The 9,323-nt window shown below is 41.4% G+C and overlaps 1 protein-coding gene across 1 annotated transcript in view; it reads right to left on the bottom strand.

Moving 5' to 3' along the window:
* LOC123978219 (neuroblastoma-amplified sequence-like) overlaps window positions 1-9,323 on the bottom strand; it is a 113,242-nt gene that overhangs the window by 26,849 nt on the left and 77,070 nt on the right. The window lies entirely within an intron of this gene.

The raw sequence follows: 9,323 nt of genomic DNA, 5'->3' as shown, positions 1-9,323 counted from the left end.
GTCATGGGTCCTCCAACAGGATAATGACCCAAAACACACAGCTAAAAGCACCCAAGAATGGATAAGAACAAAACGTTGGACTATTCTGAAGTGGCCTTCTATGAGTCCTGATCTGAATCCTATCGAACATCTATGGAAAGAGCTGAAACTTGCAGTCTGGAGAAGGCACCCATCAAACCTGAGACAGCTGGAGCAGTTTGCTCAGGAAGAGTGGGCCAAACTACCTGTTAACAGGTGCAGAGGTGTCATTGAGAGCTACAGAAAACGTTTGATTGCAGTGATTGCCTCTAAAGGTTGTGCAACAAAATATTAGGTTAGCGGTCCCATCATTTTTGTCCATGCCATTTTCATTTGTTTTATTATTTACAATATTATGTTGAATAAACAATCAAAAGAAAAGTCTGATTTCTATTAAATGTGGAATAAACAATGGTGGATGCCAATTACTTTTGTCAGTTTCAAGTTATTTCAGTGAAAATTGTGCATTCTTCGTTTTTTGTGGAGGGGTACCAACAAATTTGGGCACGTCTGTGTCCACAGACACACATAAAAACAAAGATGTTCAACTGAAAAAGCAAATGCACTCTCTCTCTCTCTCTCTCTCACACACACACACACACACGAAAACACATATAGTTGCAATCAATCAATTCAGACTTTCAGCTGTTTGCAATGAACAAATGAAACAAAAGTAATTAAAATCGCTCAACACAGCAAACGCTTCAAGTTGTTTACCCAAACTTACCTGAAAATGCAATAATGACTTCTCCAGTCTCAAAATTATTCAACCCCTTAATGGCAAGCATCTTTAGTAATTAGTAGAGCACGTTTTGGTTATGGCCTGCTGCAAATTAGATGCATAGCCACACACCAGCTTCTGGCAACGCTCCTGAGGAGTCTTTGCCCATTCCTCATGAGCAATGGCCTCCAGTTCAGTGATATTCTTGGGTTTGTGTGCTCCAACTTCCTTCTTCAAATCCCAATAGAGATTTTCTATGGGGTTCAAGTCAGGTGACTGTGATGGCCACAGTAGAATCTTCCAGGACTTCTTCTGCAACCAAGACTAGGTGGAATTTGAGGTATGCTTGGGATCATTGTCCAGTTGGAAGGTCCAATGACACCTTCAGCTTCCCCACAGACAGCATGACGTTTTCTCCTAGGGTATCCTGATACTTCATTGCATCCATCCAGCGCCAGAGGATGCAAAAGCAGCCCCAAAGTAGGGCTGAACGATTTGGGGAAAAAAATCTAATTGCGATTTTTCTGCGATTACGATTCAATTTGAGATTTTTTATTGAAGTTCAATATTCACTGCCAGTCTATTTTTGACTGAAGCCATGTCAAGCAGCACGGAGCAGATGAACCAGGCAGGAAGTCACAGAATGGCATAGAGAATCCGGTGAATTTTCAACAATAAACACAGTTAAAACAGACAAAAAAAACAAATAAACAATTTAACTACGTAGCTGCTTAACCATGGTAGAAGCCCAAAAATCAAGGACAACTGAACAAATAAGCAAAATCAGACTGCAGAAAGCGAAACGGGCTCATAGAGAGCTGTTATCTGTAGCTGAAGCACATAAAAGGACAAATTAACAACACGTCAGCAATGTAGGGCTAAATGCTCCGCTGCTGAAACACTTCAGTGTGAGTCGACGCTGAACAAAATCACGGCATGGCCTCTGCCTGTGCCAGTTCGGCTGGCTCCATTAACATGTTTTCCTCTAGTAGTGTTGTGTCGTTCAAAGAACGTTTCGTTCATAAGACCTAATCGTGTGTATGACTCGGGAGGAACGGGTTGTGTCAGTGAGTGATTCGTTCATGTTCACGCATGCGTGAAGGATCTTGGACTCTTACGTTCACTCGTCACACGGCAGCTGCATGGGCTCCATCAGCACAGGAAACAGAATTGATTAGTTCATGACTCTCAACTGTGGGTCTCAAGGTCTGAGTCGTTCATTTGTCACGTGACAGCTCCTACTGTGGAGCAGGAATGAACGACTCGTTCACCGCTCACATGGGTCCTCCTCAGTCTTTCGTTCACTCGGCAGGCTGAGTGACTGCCAGCGCCGGAGGATGAGAGGCAGGTTGGCTGTCAGGTAACAGTCACTGGACTGATATTATATCTAATATCTATTTTGTGACATTTTATAAAGCATAATGTTATTACAGCGCAGTTATGTTGTGCTAAGTTATAGTTTTAACACAGCTGCAGTAACTTTAGTCCTGCTAGAGTTTAACAATACAGCTAACAGCTGATGAGAGTTGTTCTGGGTCCACTTCAGAGCCCTGACAGGGTTCTACCTGGAGCCGAATTACCTCAGAGGTCGTCTCCTCTCCAAAACAAACGGACCCGGTCATTAAAACATTAAAACACAGCCACGTAGCAACGTTAGCGTTAGCTCTGTAAACAGTTAACAGCTGATCCAGGTCCACCAGAGAACGCAACGTAACTTTTCCTTTTTATTTACAAACAGAGCCGTGCTGTTGTTTCACAGCTCGTGACTGGTGAACAACCTGCAGTGTTTGAGAGCGATGTGCTCATGTGTGTTTCTCTGTCTGCAGAATCAGGACCTGATGTGGCCCATTCTGCGTCCAGAACTGCCAAACTGCTGCGTTTACATGTGTTTATTTCTCTGTTCCTCTCTGTGCTGGAGTTCTTTAAGAACTTGGTGGCTTGATCCAGATTATTATTAAATGAGTTGAATTTTAATAAGAGTGTGTTTATTCATATAGTGTATCAAGCTTATTACTTCAATATATTTACTGCAAAAATGATATTAATATTTTACTCATGGATAGGGACGTTAGGCTGCTGTATGAATGAGCACTTTAGAGATAATGATAGTAATTATATACATAAGCCTTTATATGGTTGGTCTGGTTGTATACTACTCGGGAAAGATTGTGAAAATGGAAGGATTTAGCCGGACTAGTGGTGATTACATATTGACAACATATTTCTGTGGTTTTTACATGGTTTGAATTTGGTTGTGGGCCCAGGGGGGTTTATATAATGATGATATACAGTAATCAAGAGGTGAATTTTCGCCCACTAGAGGGCTGCAGCGCCGCAATAACCAGCCTAGTTCAAATGAATGAAATGAACAAAATGACTCAAAAAAAGATTAGTTCATTTTAATGAACGAGATTTGAATGAACGAGTCTGTCAAAAGATTCGAACTTGCCATCACTATCCTCTAGTTTAGTTCGTTATTATAAAATGTACATGCTTTGTGCCCGCTCTGATTAGTGAGTAGGACCGTAACAAGAGACGCATGGTGCTTGTGATTGACGAGCAGATCTGTCACACAAGGATGACAACAGAATGAATTTGTGACTGCATGACTGTTTAAAATGGGTCAGAGGCGCTGTATAATTAACCTACATCTTCACGATTAGCTAATCGCGTTCTTTCAAATCGTAACTTTGATTTGAAAATGATTAATTGTTCAGCCCTACGCCAGAACATCACTGAGCCACCACCATACTACAGAATACTACATACGCTTCATTCTTCTTCCTCCAGACATATCGCTGATTCATCGTGTTGGAAAGTTCTAGTTTTGTTTCATCACTTCACAGAACATAATCTCAAACCTTCTATGGCTTATTTATGATTTTGAGCATATTGGAGCAGACTTCTCTTGTGCTTTTGGGTCAGTAGTTGTGTACGTCTTGGAGTTCCGGCATGCTAACCGTCTGCATTCACTAAGCTAATGAAGCCCTTGATTAGTTGCATCAAGTGTACTTCAGGCCCTATCCACACTACTGCATTTTAGTTTTAAAACAGAGACATTTTGCTACATTTGCAGCTCCTGTCCAGACTAAAACGGAGAAAACGAAGAACTAAAAAGGAGAAGTTTGAAAACATTTTAAAACTCAGCAGAGCATGTTAGTGGGGACGGGCAAAAATGGAGGAGTTTAGAAAAAATGACGCAGACGCTCACATTTGGCTCTCTGATTGGGTCTTCATCTGTAGTACTTTATTCTTTCGCCAAATCTTCTGTAACTAAGGGAGAGAGAGACCATCTGCTTTATGTTTACACAGGCACGTGCATGCCCAGTGTACATCAACAGCCACTTGCTGTGCGTTTTCAGTCGTTTCAGTTGAGATCAACTCTGATACGCAGCTAAAATGCTGGTGTGGAGATCGTATTTGTTTTAAAACTCGGACTTTTAAAAACGGATGGGGCATGGGGTTGTGCATATTTGTGCTGTTGTGAGGTATTCTATACAGGGGGTTGAATAATTCTGAGACTGGAGAAGTCATTATAAGTTGCATTTTCAGTTGAATTTTGGGAAACCACTTAAAGAATTCGTTGTGTTGAGTTATTTCAATTGCTTTTGTTTGATTTGTTCATTGCAAACAGCTGAAAGTCTGTCCATTTTGACAATAAACCTGATTTGCAATGGGGGTGGAATCATTTTGATTGCAACTGTAATTTTGGTCAGCACAGCAATTCATGTCAGTTGCAACCACTGATACCGAGAGGGTCAACGAACAGTACAATACCCTATATAAACAATGCTGTGCAACAAGAGGAGCATTACATGCACACAGGCATGAAAGCACACACACAAACAAAAAGCTGCTAGCTCTCACTGCCTATAATTTCAAGCTTCAAAAACACTTTTTTTCCCTGCTGGCACAGGAAACAGCGCTGTTAAATTATGCCGACCACATGCTACATGCTCGCCCACTGTGACTGGAAGTAGCCGTGCTTTTAGCAAAATGAACGGAAAGCGAGAAGAAAAACATGGAAATGAAGTCAGCAGACGGGGAGGCTGCAGTAAATGAAACATGACAACTAGTAGGTACCAGCAGCTACATTATTGCCCTTTGACAACCTTTTACTATTCAACACTGGAAAAGTGGAAACCTCAGTGGCTGTGGGGGCTTGTGTGTATCTTGTTCCATATGTGTAAAGTGATACTGTAAAATGGGTATTGCATGTTCCTAACTGCTGTGATTTGTTCATTCATCAATTGCTGAGTGTGTTGATGTTTCATGACATTATTAGCCATTATAGCTTTAGAAAGAAACAGACACACGCACACAGGTGCATCTCAGAAAATTAGAATATCGTGAAAAAGTTCATTTATTTCAGTAATTCAACTTAAAAGATGAAACTAATATATTATATAGACTCATTACATGCAAAGTGAGATATTTCAAGCCTTTATTTGATATAATTTTGATGATTATGGCTTACAGCTTATGAAAACCCCAAATTCAAAATCTCAGAAAATAAGAATATTGTGAAAAGGTTCAGTATTGTAGGCTCAAAGTGTCACTCTAATCAGCTAATTAATCCAAAACACCTGCAAAGGGTTCCTAAGCCTTGAATTGGTCTCTCAGTCTGGTTCAGTGGAATTCACAATCATGGGGAAGACTGATGACAGGACAGTTGTGCAGAAAACCATCATTGACACCCTCCACAAGGAGGGAAAGCCTCAAAAGGTAATTGCAAAAGAAGTTGGATGTTCTCAAAGTGCTGTATCAAGGCACATTAATAGAAAGTTAAGTGGAAGGGGAAAGTGTGGAAGAAAAAGGTGCACAAGCAGCAGGGATGACCGTAGCCTGGAGAGGATTGTCAGGAAAAGGCCATTCAAATGTGTGGGGGAGCTTCACAAGGAGTGGACTGAGGCTGGAGTTACTGCATCAAGAGCCACCATACACAGACGGGCCCTGGACATGAGCATCAAATGTCGTATTCCTCTTGTCATAAGCATCTTACCTGGGCTAAAGAAAAAAACAACTGGTCTGTTTCTCAGTGGTCCAAAGTCCTCTTTTCTGATGAGAGCAAATTTTGCATCTCATTTGGAAACCAAGGTCCCAGAGTCTGGAGGAAGAATTGAGAGGCACACAATCCAAGATGCTTGAAGTCCAGTGTGAAGTTTCCACAGTCTGTGTTGGTTTGGGGAGCCATGTCATCTGTTGGTGTTGGTCCACTGTACTTTATTAAGTCCAGAGTCTACCAGGACATTTTAGAGCACTTTATGCTTCCTTCAGCAGACGAGCTTTATGGAGATGCAGACTTCATTTTCCAGCAGGACTTGGCACCTGCCCACACTGCCAAAACTACCAAAACCTGGTTCAATGACCATGGGATTACTGTGCTTGATTGGCCAGCAAACTCGCCTGACCTGAACTGTATCTATGGGGCATTGCCAAGAGAAAGATGAAAGACATGAGACCGAACAATGCAGAAGAGCTGAAGGCCGCTATTGAAGCATCCTGGTCTTCCATAACACCTCAGCAGTGCCACAGGCTGATGGCATCCATGCCACGCCGCATTGAGGCAGTAATTCATGCAAAAGAGGCCCAAACCAAGTACTGAGTACATATGCATGATTATACTTTTCAGAGGGCTGACATTTCTGTTTTGAAAATCCTTCTTTTTTTTTTTTTTTATTGATTTCATGTAATATTCTAATTTTCTGAGATTTTTAATTTGGGGTTTTCATAAGCTGTATGCAATAATCATCGAAATTATATCAAATAAAGGCTTGAAATATCTCACTTTGCATGTAATGAGTCTATACAATATATTAGTTTCACCTTTTAAGTTGAATTAGTGAAATAAATGAACTTTTTCACGATATTCTAATTTTCTGAGATGCACCTGTACACACACAAACACGTTTTATTACACCATTGACGAGTGCCTTCACTTAAACTAAGAATAGTGACTAAAATGTCAGTTTTTTAAAGCTGTACAAGAACACAGTCTTATGCACAGTTCTATAGGACAAACAGCAATTACAGAGTGTGTTCTAGTTTGTCCAAAAAAGGCTTGTGTGGGGGACTGGGTATCTCTCCACTGATTAAAAACTGCAATGCAGCCTAACCCTGCAATCAGCATATGATAATAAAACAGGGGGGAAAAACGAAGGAGAGAGAGTACGAGAGACAGACAGAGATGGGAGCTGCTTTGGGGCAAATCGATAGGCAGCGCAGAAAGCTGTCAGAAGGCACGTGGGTGAAAACACACAGTTCACCAAAGGATAAAAATGGAGATGAAGTATAAAATACTGCAGTAGGGTTAGTGGGTGTGTGGGTGTGTGTGAGAGAGAAAGAGAGAGGGCTAGACAGATGAAAGTGGAGTCATCTATTCCTCCAGAGAGTTACTGGCATGAGACTTATTTCAGTCCATTTAGAGAAAGACACACACAAACACACACCATAACATAATAAGGGCCATGCAAACAGGCACGCAGGTGTGCACACATGATCAAAAACAATCAGCTGAATGCCACTGAAACAGAGCTTCAATAAACTCCTGTGAAATAATTTCCTCCATATGTTGCACTCTTTCCTGAAGGAATAAACTCTCACTAAATAAATATTCAAACATCAAAGTGCGCTACTGTAGTCTTTTAAATTTGAACTGTTTTCAAAACAAGTGACACTTGAAGGTAATACTGAAGATCATTTTAGACACACAGAGGGAATGCCCCGCTATACACTAAATCTTCTCAAGGGAACATCAAGAGTGTGCATCCAGTGATTTGAGCACATAACTAGGTGTTGAGTTTTTTATTTGTAGAAAATAAGCATGTTTTGCCAACAGCTAAAAGCTAACATGCATATTTAGGGTCTGTTGAGGGCTTGAGCAATTGCTACCTTGTTGTTTGTCTTTTTGAAGGTTAGTAATTGAATTCAAGGGAGGCTAAATCTAAACAGCTTGATGTTAGAGCTGGATGATAGGAACTACATATATATTTATCTCTCTAAATGTTTAAAGAGGTGGTATAATGCTTTTTGGCTTTCCCCCTCTCCTTTATTGAGTTATAGATCTTTTTTGTGCATGTAACAGGTTTGCAAAGTGAAAAAGTCCAAAGTCCAGCCCAAAGGGAGTTCCCATCTCCCACAGAAAGCTCTGCTCTGAACCGCTTGAAAACAGCTCGTTTGTAGTCCAGCTCTTCACTTACTTTACTTGTGACGTCACAATGACAACACGTCATAAAGCTTGCCAAGCGGCTAGCGGGGTCAGGCACTCCCTCAAACCAAGCTAGTCTGAGTCTCGACACGCCTTTGTTTGGTTTTCCATTGTAGAAATGTTGCACCTGTACCTGCTTCCAGGTACTTTTTTTCGTATCACCTCACCTCCATGAGGTTCCAAGCGAGCTGAGGGATACTAAAATGTAACGTGAAAACACGACAGACTGCTGATTGGTCAGAGAGAATCGTCAATATTCACTGCATCAGGATTGCCTGTACCAGACCAAGGCCAGCAACAGAAAGTTTTATATTTTACAGTTTTCGTATGTAATTTCATCACTAAATCCACTTCTGAGAAGTTTTGAGGTGAGAAATCAGCTGTGTAGATTTCGAATATTGACAGTTTTACGAGAAGTGATGGCGTGTGAGGCCGGCCAGCCGCCCACTCACAGAGCCCTCTGCTCCCGCCGTCACACAGACCGCTGCAGCAACAACGGCAGAGGAAAACACAGCTGGAAGGTTTTCATACCGCTTATCTGTCTTTACATTCTGAGTAATGATGAAACGTTTTAACTTAAAAAAGAGAAAGCTGTGTGGATTGCTGGTGTGTGTGTCGCATTGAACATTACGTTGCGGCAGTTGTGTGTGGCGTCGTCATAGCGACGCCACAAACAAGCTACGTACTATCTCTGGGTACTGTCTGCAATGGAAAACGGAGCAGGGCCGAGTTGAGTCGAGTCTATCGATTTGCGCTATGGTAGCATTTTTCGGCAAGGCGGCATAGATTGTCAGAAAACCGGCAACAGTTCAACGTTTAGTCCTAAAAGACGATGTAACTCCAACTCTGTTTGGGCCTGGAAATTCACAATCACAATATATTTAAAATAAACACAGCAATGTAACTTCACAGACTGTTCAAGTGCGGAGTTGTTGTAAACGTTGGCAAACACAGCTAAAGTTATAACTATAATGCTAACGTTACACCCGATGTGAAAGCTACTGAGCAAATGTTCAAATTGTTTGGCCAATTTTTATGGAAAATTGAGTTGAAATATGGTATTTTTGATTGTTTGTGTTTTGTATTTGTGATTTTTGTAGTGGTTTATGGTAAGATGTGGACCAATGATGTGTGGTTGTGGACTGGTAATAACTTATACCATCTACTAGGTTACAGTCACAGTCTGAAGCGGCTTTGATTTGGATCACACTACCTTGTTTCTTACGACCCGCGCTTCTCTGCTTCTGATTGGCTAGTAGTCCTTACCTGGGAACTGCGCATGTGCAACTCCCAACAAAGATTTTGTACAAGTAAGATGCATCACTCTGTAGCTCAAGAGCGGAGCGTACAACACATAGGGTGAAAAGAGGAGCTGCA

Source organism: Micropterus dolomieu, linkage group LG10 (assembly GCF_021292245.1).
Source record: "Micropterus dolomieu isolate WLL.071019.BEF.003 ecotype Adirondacks linkage group LG10, ASM2129224v1, whole genome shotgun sequence".
Taxonomy (NCBI): Eukaryota; Metazoa; Chordata; class Actinopteri; order Centrarchiformes; family Centrarchidae; genus Micropterus; species Micropterus dolomieu.
This window is presented reverse-complemented; position numbering and strand designations above follow the sequence as displayed.